This window comes from Pseudophryne corroboree, unplaced genomic scaffold (assembly GCF_028390025.1).
Source record: "Pseudophryne corroboree isolate aPseCor3 unplaced genomic scaffold, aPseCor3.hap2 scaffold_505, whole genome shotgun sequence".
In the NCBI taxonomy this organism is placed as follows: domain Eukaryota; kingdom Metazoa; phylum Chordata; class Amphibia; order Anura; family Myobatrachidae; genus Pseudophryne; species Pseudophryne corroboree.
This window is the reverse complement of record NW_026970110.1, coordinates 188,221-207,768: the sequence shown is the minus strand read 5'-3', so window position 1 is coordinate 207,768 and position 19,548 is coordinate 188,221. Positions and strand designations below refer to the sequence as shown.

The window sequence follows — 19,548 nt, the reverse complement described above, 5'->3', positions numbered from 1 at the left end:
GGGAAAACATTTGAATCCAGCACATATATGTAATTTGAATATGTAATTTGTACCTTCCTACTTTAAAATGTAATGGATGAACCTCACCCTGTGAGAACTATCTTCATGATCAAGAGATCTCATATGCAAGATAAGTATGTGTTGGCAGAGGCGCTCACTGGGCAGAGATGCTGATCGCATCTCTGGCATGTGCCGGTGCACTGCGGCACCAGCACACACACACACACACACACACACTTCAGACCTGATCTCCTGTTGTGTGAATATGCACAGCAGAGATCAGGTCTGAATTAGGCCCTATATACAGCTGTCAGTAAGGCAGGGATCTGCTGCTGCCAGTGAGGCAGGGATGTGCTGCTGTCAGTGAAGCAGTGATCTGCTGCTGCCAGTGAGGCAGGGATCTGCTGCTGCCAGTGAGGCAGGGATGTGCTGCTATAAGTGAGGCAGGTATGTGCTGCTGTCAATGAGGCAGGGATGTGCTGCTGTCAGTGAAGCAGGGATGTGCTGCTGTCAGCGAGGCAGTGATCTGCTGCCCACTATCTCCCTATCACCCCTGCCTGAGTCACACACTTTCCCTGTTACCCCTGCCCCAGTTACCCACTATCTCCCAGTCACCGCTGCCTCAGTTAACCACTATACCTGCGACCCCTGCCTCAGTCACCCACTATACCAGTCACCCCTGCTTTAGTCACCCACTATCTCTGTCACCCCTGCCTCAGTCAACCACTATCTCCATATCACCCCTACCTCAGTCACCCACTATCCCTGTCACCTCTACCTCAGTCACCCACTGTCACCCTATCACCCCTGCCTCAGTCACCCACTATCCCTGTCACCCCTGCCTCAGTCTCCTACTGTCCCTGTCACCCCTGCCACAGTCATCCACTATATCCCTATCACCCCTGCCTTAGTCACTGACTATCTCCCAGTCACCCCGGCCTCAGTCACCCACTATCTCCCAGTCATACATGCTTCAGTCACCCACTATCTCCCAGTCATCCCTGCCTCAGTCACCTACTGACACCAGTGCAGACATTTCTGCTGCGGCCTCTCCACTCTCCAGCGTGAACGTACTGACGACTGAGGAAATCCGCTTCCCAGTTGAGGACTCCGGGAATGAACACTGCCGATATTGCTGGCAGATGACGTTCTACCCAACTGAGGATTTTTGATACTTCCAGCTTTGCCATGCAATTTCGAGTGCCGCCTTGATGATTTGTGTACACTACCGTGGTGTCGTTGTCCGATTGTACTTGAACAGGCCTGTTCTGTACTAGAGGCAGGGCCAGTGTCAATGAATTGAACACTGCCCGCAATTCCAGAATGTTTTTCGGGAGGAGAGATTCCTCCCTGGTCCACCGATGGTGAAGGGTCGTCATCACGGCCATGACCTTGGTGAATTTCCGAGGTGCCGTGGCCAAACCAGAAGGCAGGACCTGAAATCCAAAAACTAACCAGGCACAACACTGCTTAGCTTCCAACATCAGATGAGATTGGACATATCCAGTGTGATGCGGCTGTAGATGATTTTTGCTGTTTCTAACTTCTACTTCTAACTACTGGTACATCAATGAATAAGTTTCAAAATATAATGCATCAAGAGAACGGTGTTGGTAGTATAAAACTACCTACAGCACCTGGTATTCCCAGGTGGTCTCACATCCAAGAACAAACCAGGCCTAAAATCAGGTGATATTGGGCATATACAGTGTGGTGTGGCTGTAGATGAGCTTAGTGGTTTCTGTTAGAGTTCTTCTACTTCTAACTACTCGTACATAAATGAGTAAGCAGCCGATTTATTAAACCTGGTGAAATGATAATTTGCATGGTGATAAAGTACCAGCCAATCAGCTCCTAATTGCCATGTCACAGGCTGGGTTTGAAAAATGACAGTTAGGAGCTGACTGGCTGGTACTTTATCACCTTGCACTTTATCAGTTCACCAGGCTTAATAGATCTGCCCCAATGTTTCAAAATGGAATGCATCAAGAGAACGGTGTTGGTAGTATAAAACTACCTACAGCACCTGGTATTCCCAGGTGGTCTCACATCCAAGAACAAACCAGGCCTAAAATCAGGTGATATTGGGCATATACAGTGTGGTGTGGCTGTAGATGAGCTTAGTGGTTTCTGTTAGAGTTCTTCTACTTCTAACTACTCGTACATAAATGAGTAAGCAGCCGATTTATTAAACCTGGTGAAATGATAATTTGCATGGTGATAAAGTACCAGCCAATCAGCTCCTAATTGCCATGTCACAGGCTGGGTTTGAAAAATGACAGTTAGGAGCTGACTGGCTGGTACTTTATCACCTTGCACTTTATCAGTTCACCAGGCTTAATAGATCTGCCCCAATGTTTCAAAATGGAATGCATCAAGAGAACGGTGTTAGTATTGTAAAAATACACACAGCTCCTGGTATTTCCTTGTGGTCTCCCATCCAAGTACTAAAACCAGGACCAACACTGCTCAGCTTCCATGATCAGGAGAGATTGGGCAAATCCAGTGTGCTGTGGCTGTAGATGAGCTGGTGGTTTCTGTTACAGCTCTTCTACTTCTAACTTCTGGTACATAAAAGAATACATGTAAAAATTAAATGTACCAAGAAAATGGTGTTGGTAGTTTAAAAACACCTGACTTCTCCCGTCTGCTTACTTTGTGCCTTCCAACGCACAATGCAAACTACAGGTAGTGCTGCAGGGCCCACACCCTTTTACTTGCCTTAAAGAGCAGCTCTGGAGCTGTTACAGTGCCCAGCTGCTGCAAGAAATCAGCTTGAATGCATCAGGGGCTGGGGCATGGCCAACATGAGCCCTACACCGAAGGAGGGTGGGGGTGTTTAATGCGAACTAGGGGTCATCCAAGCGCCGCAAAAGGCCGCCATGCCCTGCATACCCCTTTTCTCTTTTCATATGCAGATGAGGGTTCCAGCCAACTTTGGCCCACTGCTTGGATGACATCACTGTATGCAATCCGTCTTCTGCAGACCTTCCCCCAGGAATGCTTGTACTAGTTGTTGCATTTGGTTTGTTGTTTGGGGGTGCATCAGTATTAGGCAGCCTTCTGCCCTCCCATGTTCATCTGAAAATATGTGTTCTCCCTGCAGTTGTTGTCCCCAGATGAGAGTTCCCTTGTGCTGCCTCAGTTGAATCTCCTTTACTTGACAGAGATGTGCCTGAGCAGCGGCCCTCCCCAGCCCTATCCCAAATCATACTTATTTTGCATAGGAGATACCATGGTCATGAAGATTGATCTCCCAGGGTGAGGTTCATTCATTGCATTCTGGATATGCTGACCCCTATGATTTCCCCAAATGTGGGAAACTCGACTGCATTATTTGTGGTAGTGGGGGACTGTGTTTGTGCTTTCCTTTGGTCAGCTCTGGTAAAAGTCAGATTTCTTTGTCTCAGATCTTCCTCTAGCCTTGTTCTTCTTTCGAGAGTTCCCTTGTGCTGCCTCAGTTGGATCTCCTTCACTTGACAGGGGGGTGCATGTAGGGAGTTATTCGAGGAGATAAGCTGCAGACCTAGGTGAACCCCCTCACAATTCACCTGGTCAAAGCGTTTCCCGACTTGTTCGGACAATTACGAGCAAAATGTCCCTTACCCCCACAGTACAGACAAAGACCAGAATTTTGCCTTCTGGCTCTTTCTTCAGGAGACAGCCGGGAGAGACCCATCTGCATGGTCTCCTCTACGTCTTCAGGAATGGAATATACACACGGACTTGACCTTACAGGTGCTCCTTTTTCAGCCCTCCGCTCTCTGAGACGACGATCAATCTTAATAGAAAGCTCCATGAGTTTATCGAGAGTCTCAGGAGCGGGGTACTGAAGGAGACTGTCTTTTATAGACTCTGATAAGCCGAGGCGAAACTGACTGCGCAGGGCTGGGTCATTCCAGCCACAGTCGTTCGACCAACGGCGAAACTCCGTACAATAAACCTCTGCAGGATTTCTACCCTGTCTGAGAGCGCGCAACTGACTTTCAGCGGACGCCTCTCTTTCAGGGTCATCATACAAAAGCCCTAAAGACTAAAAAAAAGCGTCAACTGACAACAATGCCGGATCCTCTGCTCTTAAACCAAATGCCCAGGTCTGAGGATCCCCCTGGAGCAAAGAAATAATAAACCCGACCCGCTGAGATTCAGTACCCGAGGAAGTCGGTCTTAAACGAAAATAAAGTTTACAGGATTCTTTAAAATTAAAAAACTCTTTTCTATCACCAGAAAAACGGTCAGGCAAATGCATCTTTGGTTCAGGGACTACCCTTGGGGAAGCTCGCAAAAGATCTTCCTGCGACTTCACCCGAAGAGAAAGATCCTGAACCATCTGAGTAAGTTCTTGAATCTGGCTGACTAAGAGCTGACCAGGATTTGGCCCTAAACCTGTTGGATTCATGAGGCCGATAAACTCTCACAAAACTGAATGAGAAAAAATTAAACCAGAGGTGACCAGAGGAAAGCACAAACACTGGAGAATTTTTGTAAGATGTTTCTTCCATCAACCAACGAAGAAACACATTGGTACTTTCCCATGATGAGTGAGTGCTTCAGGATCTCTTGCACTTACATGTGCAGCAGAGTACTGCAATGGAAGCAGATTGTAGGCAGATTGAAACTATCCTCTGCTATATGCATTTTTTTTGTTAATTAAAGTAATCCACAACTGGGATTGATATTTTAGCTCTTTTATTTTTATTAAAGTACAATAACTTTTACCATTTTAATTTGTTTTAATAGTATATTGACAGTATTGTTTTCTTTCAAAAATCCACTTAATAGTATCTCACCTGGCAGGTAAGTAGGAGTTAGGCTAGAGCTGGGGAGGGTCGCTGCTCGGGCACCCCCCTGTCAAGTGAAGGAGATCCAACTGAGGCAGCACAAGGGAACTCTCGAAAGAAGAACAAGGCTAGAGGAAGATCTGAGACAAAGAAATCTGACTTTTACCAGAGCTGACCAGAGGAAAGCACAAACACAGTCCCCCACTACCACAAATAATGCAGTCGAGTTTCCCACATTTGGGGAAATCACAGGGGTCAGCATACCCAGAATGCAATGAATGAACCTCACCCTGGGAGAACAATCTTCATGACCATGGTATCTCCTATGCAAAATAAGTATGATTTGGGATAGGGCTGGGGAGGGCCGCTGCTCAGGCACATCTCTGTCAAGTAAAGGAGATTCAACTGAGGCAGCACAAGGGAACTTTCATCTGGGGACAACAACTGCAGGGAGAACACATATTTTCAGATGAACATGGGAGGGCAGAAGGCTGCCTAATACTGAAGAACCCCCAAACAACAAACCAAATGCAACAACTAGTACAAGCATTCCTGGGGGAAGGTCTGCAGAAGACGGATTTGCATACGGTGATGTCATCCAAGCAGTGGGCCAAAGTTGGCTGGAACCCTCGTCTGCATATGAAAAGAGAAGAGGGGTGTGCAGGGCATGGCGGCCTTTTGCGGCGCTTGGATGACCCCTAGTTCGCATTAAACATTTCCACCCTCCTTCGGTGTGGGGCTCATGTTGGCTATGCCCCAGCCCCTGAAGCATTCAAGCTGATTTCTTGCAGCAGCTGGGCACTGTAACAGCTCCAGAGCTGCTCTGTAAGGCAAATTAAAGGGTGTGGGACCTGCAGCACTACCTGTAGTTCGCATTGTGCGTTGGAAGGCACAAAGTAAGCAGACGGGAGAAGTCAGGATAGTGCGCAAGGGCATAGAAGGGAGCGGCTCAATAAAAGAGAAGTGGAAACAGACAGCAAACTAGGCTGGAGAGAGACCTGAGACAAAGAGATCTGAATTATACTAGAGCCGACCAGAGGAAACACAAATTATGCAGTCAAGTGTCCCACATTTGGGGAAATCAGAGAAGCAGCACACCCAGAGTGCAATGGGTGAGCCTTGCCCTGGGAGAAGCACCTTCCTGATCATAGTATCTCACCTGGCAGGTAAGTAGGAGATGGGCTAGAGCTGGGGAGGGTAGCTGCTCGGGCACCCCCCTGTCAAGTGAAGGAGATCCAACTGAGGCAGCACAAGGGAACTCTCGAAAGTTCCCTTGTGCTGCCTCAGTTGGATCTCCTTCACTTGACAGGGGGGTGCCCGAGCAGCGACCCTCCCCAGCTCTAGCCCATCTCCTACTTACCTGCCAGGTGAGATACTATGATCAGGAAGGTGCTTCTCCCAGGGCAAGGCTCACCCATTGCACTCTGGGTGTGCTGCTTCTCTGATTTCCCCAAATGTGGGACACTTGACTGCATAATTTGTGTTTCCTCTGGTCGGCTCTAGTATAATTCAGATCTCTTTGTCTCAGGTCTCTCTCCAGCCTAGTTTGCTGTCTGTTTCCACTTCTCTTTTATTGAGCCGCTCCCTTCTATGCCCTTGCGCACTATCCTGACTTCTCCCGTCTGCTTACTTTGTGCCTTCCAACGCACAATGCGAACTACAGGTAGTGCTGCAGGTCCCACACCCTTTAATTTGCCTTACAGAGCAGCTCTGGAGCTGTTACAGTGCCCAGCTGCTGCAAGAAATCAGCTTGAATGCTTCAGGGGCTGGGGCATAGCCAACATGAGCCCCACACCGAAGGAGGGTGGAGGTGTTTAATGCGAACTAGGGGTCATCCAAGCGCCGCAAAAGGCCGCCATGCCCTGCACACCCCTCTTCTCTTTTCATATGCAGACGAGGGTTCCAGCCAACTTTGGCCCACTGCTTGGATGACATCACCGTATGCAAATCCGTCTTCTGCAGACCTTCCCCCAGGAATGCTTGTACTAGTTGTTGCATTTGGTTTGTTGTTTGGGGGTTCTTCAGTATTAGGCAGCCTTCTGCCCTCCCATGTTCATCTGAAAATATGTGTTCTCCCTGCAGTTGTTGTCCCCAGATGAAAGTTCCCTTGTGCTGCCTCAGTTGAATCTCCTTTACTTGACAGAGATGTGCCTGAGCAGCGGCCCTCCCCAGCCCTATCCCAAATCATACTTATTTTGCATAGGAGATACCATGGTCATGAAGATTGTTCTCCCAGGATGAGGTTCATTCATTGCATTCTGGGTATGCTGACCCCTGTGATTTCCCCAAATGTGGGAAACTCGACTGCATTATTTGTGGTAGTGGGGGACTGTGTTTGTGCTTTCCTCTGGTCAGCTCTGGTAAAAGTCAGATTTCTTTGTCTCAGATCTTCCTCTAGCCTTGTTCTTCTTTCGAGAGTTCCCTTGTGCTGCCTCAGTTGGATCTCCTTCACTTGACAGGGGGGTGCCCGAGCAGCGACCCTCCCCAGCTCTAGCCTAACTCCTACTTACCTGCCAGGTGAGATACTATTAAGTGGATTTTTGAAAGAAAACAATACTGTCAATATACTATTAAAACAAATTAAAATGGTAAAAGTTATTGTACTTTAAGTAAAAATAAAAGAGCTAAAATATCAATCCCAGTTGTGGATTACTTTAATTAACAAAAAAAATGCATATAGCAGAGGATAGTTTCAATCTGCCTACAATCTGCTTCCATTGCAGTACTCTGCTGCACATGTAAGTGCAAGAGATCCTGAAGCACTCACTCATCATGGGAAAGTACCAATGTGTTTCTTCATTGGTTGATGGAAGAAACATCTTACAAAAACTCTCCAGTGTTTGTGCTTTCCTCTGGTCACCTCTGGTTTAATTTTTTCTCATTCAGTTTTGTGAGAGTTTATCGGCCTCATGAATCCAACAGGTTTAGGGCCAAATCCTGGTCAGCTCTTAGTCAGCCAGATTCAAGAACTTACTCAGATGGTTCAGGATCTTTCTCTTCGGGTGAAGTCGCAGGAAGATCTTTTGCGAGCTTCCCCAAGGGTAGTCCCTGAACCAAAGATGCATTTGCCTGACCGTTTTTCTGGTGATAGAAAAGAGTTTTTTAATTTTAAAGAATCCTGTAAACTTTATTTTCGTTTAAGACCGACTTCCTCGGGTACTGAATCTCAGCGGGTCGGGTTTATTATTTCTTTGCTCCAGGGGGATCCTCAGACCTGGGCATTTGGTTTAAGAGCAGAGGATCCGGCATTGTTGTCAGTTGACGCTTTTTTTTAGTCTTTAGGGCTTTTGTATGATGACCCTGATAGAGAGGCGTCCGCTGAAAGTCAGTTGCGCGCTCTCAGACAGGGTAGAAATCCTGCAGAGGTTTATTGTACGGAGTTTCGCCGTTGGTCGAACGACTGTGGCTGGAATGACCCAGCCCTGCGCAGTCAGTTTCGCCTCGGCTTATCAGAGTCTATAAAAGACAGTCTCCTTCAGTACCCCGCTCCTGAGACTCTCGATAAACTCATGGAGCTTTCTATTAAGATTGATCGTCGTCTCAGAGAGCGGAGGGCTGAAAAAGGAGCACCTGTAAGGTCAAGTCCGTGTGTATATTCCATTCCTGAAGACGTAGAGGAGACCATGCAGATGGGTCTCTCCCGGCTGTCTCCTGAAGAAAGAGCCAGAAGGCAAAATTCTGGTCTTTGTCTGTACTGTGGGGGTAAGGGACATTTTGCTCGTAATTGTCCGAACAAGTCGGGAAACGCTTTGACCAGGTGAATTGTGAGGGGGTTCACCTAGGTCTGCAGCTTATCTCCTCGAATAACTCCCTACATGCACCCCCCTGTCAAGTGAAGGAGATCCAACTGAGGCAGCACAAGGGAACTCTCGAAAGAAGAACAAGGCTAGAGGAAGATCTGAGACAAAGAAATCTGACTTTTACCAGAGCTGACCAAAGGAAAGCACAAACACAGTCCCCCACTACCACAAATAATGCAGTCGAGTTTCCCACATTTGGGGAAATCATAGGGGTCAGCATACCCAGAATGCAATGAATGAACCTCACCCTGGGAGATCAATCTTCATGACCATGGTATCTCCTATGCAAAATAAGTATGATTTGGGATAGGTCTGGGGAGGGCCGCTGCTCAGGCACATCTCTGTCAAGTAAAGGAGATTCAACTGAGGCAGCACAAGGGAACTCTCATCTGGGGACAACAACTGCAGGGAGAACACATATTTTCAGATGAACATGGGAGGGCAGAAGGCTGCCTAATACTGATGCACCCCCAAACAACAAACCAAATGCAACAACTAGTACAAGCATTCCTGGGGGAAGGTCTGCAGAAGACGGATTGCATACAGTGATGTCATCCAAGCAGTGGGCCAAAGTTGGCTGGAACCCTCATCTGCATATGAAAAGAGAAAAGGGGTATGCAGGGCATGGCGGCCTTTTGCGGCGCTTGGATGACCCCTAGTTCGCATTAAACACCCCCACCCTCCTTCGGTGTAGGGCTCATGTTGGCCATGCCCCAGCCCCTGAAGCATTCAAGCTGATTTCTTGCAGCAGCTGGGCACTGTAACAGCTCCAGAGCTGCTCTTTAAGGCAAGTAAAAGGGTGTGGGCCCTGCAGCACTACCTGTAGTTTGCATTGTGCGTTGGAAGGCACAAAGTAAGCAGACGGGAGAAGTCAGGTGTTTTTAAACTACCAACACCATTTTCTTGGTACATTTAATTTTTACATGTATTCTTTTATGTACCAGAAGTTAGAAGTAGAAGAGCTGTAACAGAAACCACCAGCTCATCTACAGCCACAGCACACTGGATTTGCCCAATCTCTCCTGATCATGGAAGCTGAGCAGTGTTGGTCCTGGTTTTAGTACTTGGATGGGAGACCACAAGGAAATACCAGGAGCTGTGTGTATTTTTACAATACTAACACCGTTCTCTTGATGCATTCCATTTTGAAACATTGGGGCAGATCTATTAAGCCTGGTGAACTGATAAAGTGCAAGGTGATAAAGTACCAGCCAGTCAGCTCCTAACTGTCATTTTTCAAACCCAGCCTGTGACATGGCAATTAGGAGCTGATTGGCTGGTACTTTATCACCATGCAAATTATCATTTCACCAGGTTTAATAAATCGGCTGCTTACTCATTTATGTACGAGTAGTTAGAAGTAGAAGAACTCTAACAGAAACCACTAAGCTCATCTACAGCCACACCACACTGTATATGCCCAATATCACCTGATTTTAGGCCTGGTTTGTTCTTGGATGTGAGACCACCTGGGAATACCAGGTGCTGTAGGTAGTTTTATACTACCAACACCGTTCTCTTGATGCATTATATTTTGAAACTTATTCATTGATGTACCAGTAGTTAGAAGTAGAAGTTAGAAACAGCAAAAATCATCTACAGCCGCATCACACTGGATATGTCCAATCTCATCTGATGTTGGAAGCTAAGCAGTGTTGTGCCTGGTTAGTTTTTGGATTTCAGGTCCTGCCTTCTGGTTTGGCCACGGCACCTCGGAAATTCACCAAGGTCATGGCCGTGATGACGACCCTTCACCATCGGTGGACCAGGGAGGAATCTCTCCTCCCGATAAACATTCTGGAATTGCGGGCAGTGTTCAATTCATTGACACTGGCCCTGCCTCTAGTACAGAACAGGCCTGTTCAAGTACAATCGGACAACGAGACCACGGTAGTGTACACAAATCATCAAGGCGGCACTCGAAATTGCATGGCAAAGCTGGAAGTATCAAAAATCCTCAGTTGGGTAGAACGTCATCTGCCAGCAATATCGGCAGTGTTCATTCCCGGAGTCCTCAACTGGGAAGCGGATTTCCTCAGTCGTCAGTACGTTCACGCTGGAGAGTGGAGAGGCCGCAGCAGAAATGTCTGCACTGGTGTCAGTAGGTGACTGAGGCAGGGATGACTGGGAGATAGTGGGTGACTGAAGCATGTATGACTGGGAGATAGTGGGTGACTGAGGCCGGGGTGACTGGGAGATAGTCAGTGACTAAGGCAGGGGTGATAGGGATATAGTGGATGACTGTGGCAGGGGTGACAGGGACAGTAGGAGACTGAGGCAGGGGTGACAGGGATAGTGGGTGACTGAGGCAGGGGTGATAGGGTGACAGTGGGTGACTGAGGCAGAGGTGACAGGGATAGTGGGTGACTGAGGTAGGGGTGATATGGAGATAGTGGTTGACTGAGGCAGGGGTGACAGAGATAGTGGGTGACTAAAGCAGGGGTGACTGGTATAGTGGGTGACTGAGGCAGGGGTCGCAGGTATAGTGGTTAACTGAGGCAGCGGTGACTGGGAGATAGTGGGTAACTGGGGCAGGGGTAACAGGGAAAGTGTGTGACTCAGGCAGGGGTGATAGGGAGATAGTGGGCAGCAGATCACTGCCTCGCTGACAGCAGCACATCCCTGCTTCACTGACAGCAGTACATCCCTGCCTCATTGACAGCAGCACATACCTGCCTCACTTATAGCAGCACATCCCTGCCTCACTGGCAGCAGCAGATCCCTGCCTCACTGGCAGCAGCAGATCACTGCTTCACTGACAGCAGCACATCCCTGCCTCACTGGCAGCAGCAGATCCCTGCCTTACTGACAGCTGTATATAGGGCCTAATTCAGACCTGATCTCTGCTGTGCATATTCACACAACAGGAGATCAGGTCTGAAGTGTGTGTGTGTGTGCTGGTGCCGCAGTGCACCGGCACATGCCAGAGATGCGATCAGCATCTCTGCCCAGTGAGCGCCTCTGCCAACACATACTTATCTTGCATATGAGATCTCTTGATCATGAAGATAGTTCTCACAGGGTGAGGTTCATCCATTACATTTTAAAGTAGGAAGGTACAAATTACATATTCAAATTACATATATGTGCTGGATTCAAATGTTTTCCCCCCTTCCTTTCTCAATTGTGCCCATCAGCAGCTATTCTAATGTTGCTGCCAATGGGTGTGACACATTCATTTCTTCTGTGGGGTACACTGGACTCCACAAGGATTCACATTGGGGTGTAGAGTAGGATCTTGATCTGAGGCACCAACAGGCTCAAAGCTTTTGACTGTTCCCAAGATGCTCAGCGCCCCCTGCTCTATAACCTCGCTTCCATGAACATGGAGCTCAGTTTGTAGTTGGTGCCTTCAGTAGCAGGACACTTAACAGGGGGCTGCCTCAGGCAGCCTATACTTAGCTATTAATTTTGACAAGAAAAGAAGAACTTTTTTTATAAGAATGTACAAGGGCTGCAGCAGGCTAGGTCTAATAGACATCTTTACTGCAGCTCCATCACTCCCAGCGGCGCAGTATACTCCCGCGCCCTGGTTGCTGGGTCACTGCAGCGGAGGCTCCGGTTTCTTCCTAAGGTCAGTCACACACACACCGCCCTCCGGGATCACGAGGCCGCTGATGAAAGGGAGGTAAGGGGCTTCTGTGCCCACACTATACCGTGATCCAGCGTGGCTGTAGGGGGCGGGCCGTGTGCGCACTGGCGTGGACACTGATTACTGGGCAGCCGCTCCACTAGCCACCAGGGACAGTTAAGGAGCACAGCTCTGGGGTTTTTTCTCCTATATTAACCCCATTTTGTACTACCTGCAGTGCATTGTGATAGGTAATAGAGCCTGATTCAGGTTGGATTGCAATCACAATAAGCAATCCAACTGCAAAAATTGCTAAGAGCATACGCATGCGCCTGCATTTTCTGTGACTGTCAATCGGTGCGGGGGGGGGGGGGGGGGTGGTCAGCAACACTCCATTTCAAAGTCGAAGATGGAGCGGTGCGGGGGCAGGGCTTCAACGGAGAAACAGGAGGCGTGGTCAGAGCGGCTGCATGACATCACATGCAGCCGTTGCGATCACAAAAATGGTGGCGGCTTCCTGCGCACACGTACAGTCTGCACCAACAGGAGGCTAACCCATTTTTTATGATCACGCTGAACTGCACTGAGACTGCAATTTCAGCGTGGTCAAGAAGGGAGGCGGCATGCTGGGTGGCCATGCCCTGTGATGGGTGGCCCCAGCATGCGAACCAAAGGATTGCAAATTCTGTTACTTAGCAGAATTTGCAATCCTTACTGAATTAGGCCATTGATTACAAAATTGTAAACAATATTTGAAGTTTTTCTTCAGGGACTAACACAAAAGATGCTTGGGGCTACTAACACATGGGTAAGCCACGTAAAGCTTCCCATGGGTCAGTGGCATCACAACGGGGTTGCGGCACACACCCGAGTGTCACCCGCCAAGTGGGGTGACACCAAAGTGCCGGCTCTTCTTCAGTGACAGAATATGGGTGTTTCACTGTGACATTACGTGCAACACCCAGTTTCTGTCACTGTGCAGGAGCCAGCACCACTCACACACTAGTCCCCGGGTACAGCCCCCAACCCCCGGGATACCCGGAGCAACAAAATGGTGATTCAGGCCACGCCCCTACCTATGAGACCATGCCTCCTTTTTACCATTGCGCTGCTTATCTGCGTGCACTGCATTACAATCTCCCTCGCCGCCTCTCTGGGTGTCACCAGTGATAGTGACACCTCTGCCATGCTTGTAGCAGCTGGTCCTAAGATCTACACCTCCAGCCCTGAGTGTTTTCCCTTGTGACTTGTTGATCATCATAGCGAAGCAGATGCTTACAGAAAACTGCAGGGGCTTAGATTGAAAAGAAAAACATTGACGAACCCATCATTTCAGCGACAGGGTCTGCCACACGACTGACTGAAATGACTGGTTGGTTTGGGCCCCCACCAAAAAAGAATCAATCAATCAATCTCTCCTTGCACAAACTGGCTCTACAGAGGCAAGATGTCCACCTCCTCATCCTCCGATTCCTCACCCCTTTCACTGTGTACATCCCCCTCCTCACAGATTATTAATTCGTCCCCACTGGAATCCACCATCTCAGATCCCTGTGTACTTTCTGGAGGCAATTGCTGGTGAATGTCTCCACGGAGGAATTGATTATAATTAATTTTGATGATCATCATCTTCTCCACATTTTCTGGAAGTAACCTTGTACACCGATTGCTGACAAGGTGAGCGGCAGCACTAAACACTCTTTCGGAGTACACACTGGAGGGAGGGCAACTTAGGTAGAATAAAGCCAGTTTGTGCAAGGGCCTCCAAATTGCCTCTTTTTCTCCACCATTCTTTCAAAGGTGACAGAATCATATGCAGTGACAGTAGACGACATGTCAGTAATCGTTGCCAGGTCCTTCAGTCTGGACCAGATGTCAGCACTCACTCCAGACTGCCCTGCATCACCGCCAGCGGGTGGGCTCGGAATTCTTAGCCTTTTCCTCGCACCCCCAGTTGCGGGAGAATGTGAAGGAGGAGCTGTTGACGGGTCACGTTCCGCTTGACTTGACAATTTTCTCACCAGCAGGTCTTTGAACCTCTGCAGACTTGTGTCTGCCGGAAAGAGAGATACAATGTAGGTTTTAAATCTAGGATCGAGCACGGCGGCCAAAATGTAGTGCTCTGATTTCAACAGATTGAATCCTGGTTAAGCGAATTAAGGGCTCCATCCACAAGTCCCACATGCCTAGTTGAATCGCTCTGTTTTAGCTCCTCCTTCAATGTCTCCAGCTTCTTCTGCAAAAGCCTGATGAGGGGAATGACCTGACTCAGGCTGGCAGTGTCTGAACTGACTTCACGTGTGGAAAGTTCAAAGGGTTGCAGAACCTTGCACAACGTTGAAATCATTCTCCACTGCGCTTGAGTCAGGTGCATTCCCCCTCCTTTGCCTATATCGTGGGCAGATGTATAGGCTTGAATGGCCTTTTGCTGCTCCTCCATCCTCTGAAGCATATAGAGGGTTGAATTCCACCTCGTTACCACCTCTTGCTTCAGATGATGGCAGGGCAGGTTCAGGAATGTTTGGTGGTGCTCCAGTCTTCGGCATGCGGTGGCTGAAGGCAGAAAGTAGCCCGCAATTCTTCGGGCCACCGACAGCATCTCTTGCACGCCCCTGTCGTTTTTTAAATAATTCTGCACCACCAAGTTCAATGTATGTGCAAAACATGGGACGTGCTGGAATTTGCCAAGATGTAATGCACGCACAATATTGGTGGCGTTGTCCGGTGTCACAAATCCCCAGGAGAGTTCAATTGGGGTAAGCCATTCTGCGATGATGTTCCTCAGTTTCCGTAAGAGGTTGTCAGCTGTGTGCCTCTTATGGAAAGCGGTGATACAAAGCGTAGCCTGCCTAGGAACGAGTTGGCAATTGCGAGATGCTGCTACTGGTGCCGCCGCTGCTGTTCTTGCTGCGGGAGGCAATACATCTACCCAGTGGGCTGTCACAGTCATATAGTCCTGAGTCTGCCCTGCTCCACTTAACCACAGACAAGTGGACATTGGGTACAACTGCATTTTTTAGGACACTGGTGACTCTTTTTCTGAGGTCTGTGTACATTTTCGGTATCGCCTGCCTAGAGAAATGGAACCTAGAGGGTATTTGGTACCGGGGACACAGTACCTCAATCAAGTCTCTAGTTGCCTCTAAATTAACGATGGATACCGGAACCACGTTTCTCACCACCCAGACCTGAGTTATCCGCTTTGCAGCAGGATGACTGCTGTGATATTTCATCTTCCTCGCAAAGGACTGTTGGACAGTCAATTGCTTACTGGAAGAAGTACAAGTGGTCTTCCGACTTCCCCTCTGGGATGACGATCGACTCCCAGCAGCAACAACAGCAGCGCCAGCAGCAGTAGGCGTTACACTCAAGGATGCATCGGAGGAATCCCAGGCAGGAGAGGACTCGTCAGACTTGCCAGTGACATGGCCTGCAGGACTATTGGCTCTCCTGTCTAAGGAGGAAATTGACACTGAGGGAGTTGGTGGTGTGGTTTGCAGGAGCTTGGTTACAAGAGGAAGGGATTTAGTGGTTAGTGGACTGCTTCTGCTGTCATCCAAAGTTTTTGAACTTGTCACTGACTTATGATGAATGCGCTGCAGGTGACGTATAAGGGAGGATGTTCCGAGGTGGTTAACGTCCTTATCCCTACTTATTACAGCTTGACAAAGGCAACACACGGCTTGACACCTGTTGTCCGCATTTGTGTACAGGATGCATACCTTCATGTCCCCATTTATCCACCTCATCAGGCGTAACTCAGATTTGCGGTACAGGACTGTCATTGCCAATTTCAGACGTTGCTGTTTGGTCTCTCCATGGCCCTGAGAATTTTCACCAAGGTAATGGCGGAAATGATGGTGCTCCTGTGCAAGCAAGGTGTCACAATTATCCCGTACTTGGGCGATCTCATAAAAGCGAGATCAAGAGAGCAGTTGCTGAACAGCGTATCACTTTCACTGAAAGTGTTACAGCAACACGGCTGGATTCTCAATATCCCGAAGTCGCAGTTGATTCCTACTACTCGTCTGTCTTTCTTGGGCATGATTCTGGACACAGACCAGAAGAGGGTTTATCTCCTGATAGAAAAGGCCCAGGAACTCATGTCTCTTGTCAGGAACCTATTGAAACCAAAACAGGTGTCAGTGCATCACTGCACTCGAGTCCTGGGAAAGATGGTGGCATCATACGAGGCCATTCCATTCGGCAGGTTCCATGCAAGGACTTTCCAATGGGACCTACTGGACAAGTGGTCCGGGTCACATTTACAGATGCATTGGTTGATCACCCTGTCCCCCAGGGTCAGGGTATCACTCTTGTGGCTGCAGAGTGCTCACCTTCTCGAGGGACGCAGATTCAGCATTCAGGGCTGGATCCTGGTGACCACAGACGCAAGCCTCCAAGGTTGGGGAGCAGTCACACAGGGAAGAAATTTCCAAGGTCTTTGGTCAAGTCAAGAGACTTGTCTTCACATCAACATCCTGGAACTAAGGGCCATATACAATGCCCTACGTCAAGCGGAGACCTTACTTTGCGACCAACCGGTTCTGATCCAGTCAGACAACGTCACCGCAGTGGCTCATGTAAACCGCCAAGGCGGCACAAGAAGCAGAGTGGCGATGGCACAAGCCACCAGAATTCTTCGCTGGGTGGAGAATCACGCAAGCGCACTGTCAGCAGTGTTCATTCCGGGAGTTGACAACTGGGAAGCAGACTTCCTCAGCAGACACGACCTACATCCGGGAGAGTGGGGACTTCATCAGGAAGTCTTTGCACAGATTACAAGTCGGTGGGAACTGCCACAGATAGACATGATGGCGTCCCGGCTCAACAAAAAGCTACAGAGGTATTGCGCAAGGTCAAGAGACCCTCAGGCAGTAGCTGTAGACGCCCTAGTGACACCGTGGGTGTTCCGGTCGGTCTATGTATTTCCTCCTCTTCCTCTCATACCCAAGGTGTTGAGGATAATAAGACAAAGAGGAGTGAGAACAATCCTCATTGTTCCAGATTGGCCACGGAGGACCTGGTATCCGGATCTGCAGGAAATGCTCACAGAAGATCTGTGGCCTCTCCCTCTAAGACAGGACCTGTTGCATCAGGGGCCCTGTCTGTTCCAAGACTTACAGCGGCTGCGTTTGACGGCATGGCGGTTGAATGCCGGATCCTAGCATTCCGGTTGAGGTCATCCCTACGCTGATAAAGGCTAGGAAGGATGTAACGTTAAAACATTACACCGTATATGGCGAAATTATGTTTCTTGGTGTGAGGCCAGGAATGCTCCTACGGAAGAATTCCATCTGGGCCGTTTCCTTCACTTCCTACAAACTGGAGTGAATTTGGGCCTAAAATTAGGCTCTATTAAGGTCCAGATTTCGGCCTTATCCATTTTCTTTCAAAAAGAATTGGCTTCTCTTCCAGAAGTTCAGACTTTTGTAAAAGGAGTGCTGCATATTCAGCCTCCTTTTGTGCCTCCGGTGGCACCTTGGGACCTTAACGTGGTGTTAAGTTTTCTAAAATTACACTGGTTTGAACCACTTAAAACAGTGGAGTTAAAATATCTCACATGGAAGGTGGTCATTTTATTAGCCTTGGCTTCGGCTAGGCGAGTGTCGGAATTAGCGGCTTTGTCACATAAAAGCCCATATTTGGTATTCCATGTGGATAGAGCGGAATTGCAGACCCGTCCTCAATTCCTACCAAAAGTGGTCTCATCTTTTCATATGAACCAACCTATTGTGGTGCCTGTGGCTACGCGTGACTTGGAGGATTCCGAGTTACTTGATGTGGTTAGGGCTTTGAAAATTTACGTGGCCAGGACGGCTAGAGTCAGGAAAAACTGTATGCAACCAACAAGATTGGTGCCCCTGCTTCAAAGCAGGCTATTGCTCGCCGGATTTGTAACACGATTCAGCAAGCGCATTCTATGGCTGGATTGCAGTTACTGAAATCGGTCAAGGCCCATTCCACGAGGAAAGTTGGCTCTTCTTGGGCGGCTGCCCGAGGGGTCTCGGCACTACAGCTGTGTCAAGCTGCTACTTGGTCGGGTTCACACACCTTTGCAAAATACTATAAGTTTGATACCCTGGCTGAGAAGGAACTCATGTTTGCTCAATCGGTGCTGCAGAGTCATCCGCACTCTCCCGCCCGTTTTGGAGCATTGGTATAATCCCCATGGTCCTTACGGAGTCCCCAGCATCCTCTAGGACGTTAGAGAAAATAAGATTTTAAACCTACTGGTAAATCTTTTTCTCGTAGTCCGTAGAGGATGCTGGGCGCCCGTCCCAAGTGCGGACTACTTCTGCAATACTTGTATATAGTTATTGCTTCAATAAGGGTTATGTTATAGTTGCATCGGTCCTGCACTGATGCTATGTTGTTTTTTCATACTGATAACTGGGTAGTTTATCACAAGTTATACGGTGTGATTGGTGTGGCTGGTATGAATCTTGCCCTGGATTAACAAAATCCTTTCCTCATACTGTCCGTCTCCTCTGGGCACAGTTTCTCTAACTGTGGCATAGAGGGAGGAGCCAGTGCACACCCAGAACTAAAGTCTTTCTTAAAGTGCCCATGTCTCCTGTGGAGCCCGTCTATCCCCATGGTCCTTACGGAGTCCCCAGCATCCTCTACGGACTACGAGAAAAAGATTTACCGGTAGGTTTAAAATCTTATTTTCTACTTTATTCTTTTCTATGCTAGTTTATTACGACCAACTCTCATCCAAGGAGTTTGATATTCTACTACCTGCATGCAATTTAAATTGCTTAAATTGTTTATATGGTTGATTTGTCCTTCACAATCCATAATCTGCAACTTGGATGTACTTGTGTCATTGAAAATCTTATAATAAAAATGTATATACAGATACTCAACCTGTATATTGAAAAAAAAAAAAGTTATAAGACATATGCATTCAATATTTGAAGAAACAAAATAAAATAAAGCTATCTATTGGGTTTCACTAACAAGCACATTGGAAGACTTGACTACTGTTAAAAGACATGCATTACATGGTATAGAGCCACAAACCACAATGTAGTAAAATAAAAACAAACTTACATGTGTATCAAACCTATGTGAGGCTTACATTGATAGTGCAAGATCAACACTCTATCAACTGTGCAAACTAGACTGCACATAAATGCCATAAAATTTATCTGAGATTTTAGTAAATAAGGCCCGTTGCTGTCCGGGTCACGCAGCCGTCACGGCACGCCCCCATACGGTCCGGTCATGTCTGCGTTGTCCTGACTGTGCCCCCAAAATGGCGGCACAACGCCGCTGGCCCGACTCCTCCTGCCCAGTGACCGCCTCTGCCTGTCAATCAGGCAGAGGCGCTCACTTGGGCAGAGATGCTGATCGCATCTCTGGCATGTGCCGGTGCACTGCGGCACCA

The 19,548-nt window shown here is 48.2% G+C and overlaps 6 non-coding genes across 6 annotated transcripts; 3 read left to right on the top strand and 3 right to left on the bottom strand.

Moving 5' to 3' along the window:
• Positions 1-3,210: 3,210 nt before the first annotated feature.
• On the top strand, positions 3,211-3,374 carry LOC135030687 (U1 spliceosomal RNA). The gene has a single exon (XR_010226631.1). It is a non-coding gene; the product is annotated as a U1 spliceosomal RNA (small nuclear RNA).
• A 1,583-nt stretch (positions 3,375-4,957) lies between these two features.
• On the bottom strand, positions 4,958-5,121 carry LOC135030857 (U1 spliceosomal RNA). Its single transcript, XR_010226786.1, has one exon. It is a non-coding gene; the product is annotated as a U1 spliceosomal RNA (small nuclear RNA).
• Positions 5,122-5,792: 671 nt separating this feature from the next.
• Positions 5,793-5,955, bottom strand: LOC135030808 (U1 spliceosomal RNA). Its single transcript, XR_010226743.1, has one exon. It is a non-coding gene; the product is annotated as a U1 spliceosomal RNA (small nuclear RNA).
• Positions 5,956-6,133: 178 nt separating this feature from the next.
• Positions 6,134-6,296, top strand: LOC135030807 (U1 spliceosomal RNA). Its single transcript, XR_010226742.1, has one exon. It is a non-coding gene; the product is annotated as a U1 spliceosomal RNA (small nuclear RNA).
• Positions 6,297-6,967: 671 nt separating this feature from the next.
• On the top strand, positions 6,968-7,131 carry LOC135030880 (U1 spliceosomal RNA). Its single transcript, XR_010226809.1, has one exon. It is a non-coding gene; the product is annotated as a U1 spliceosomal RNA (small nuclear RNA).
• A 1,584-nt stretch (positions 7,132-8,715) lies between these two features.
• On the bottom strand, positions 8,716-8,879 carry LOC135030688 (U1 spliceosomal RNA). Its single transcript, XR_010226632.1, has one exon. It is a non-coding gene; the product is annotated as a U1 spliceosomal RNA (small nuclear RNA).
• Between the last annotated feature and the right edge of the window lie 10,669 nt (positions 8,880-19,548).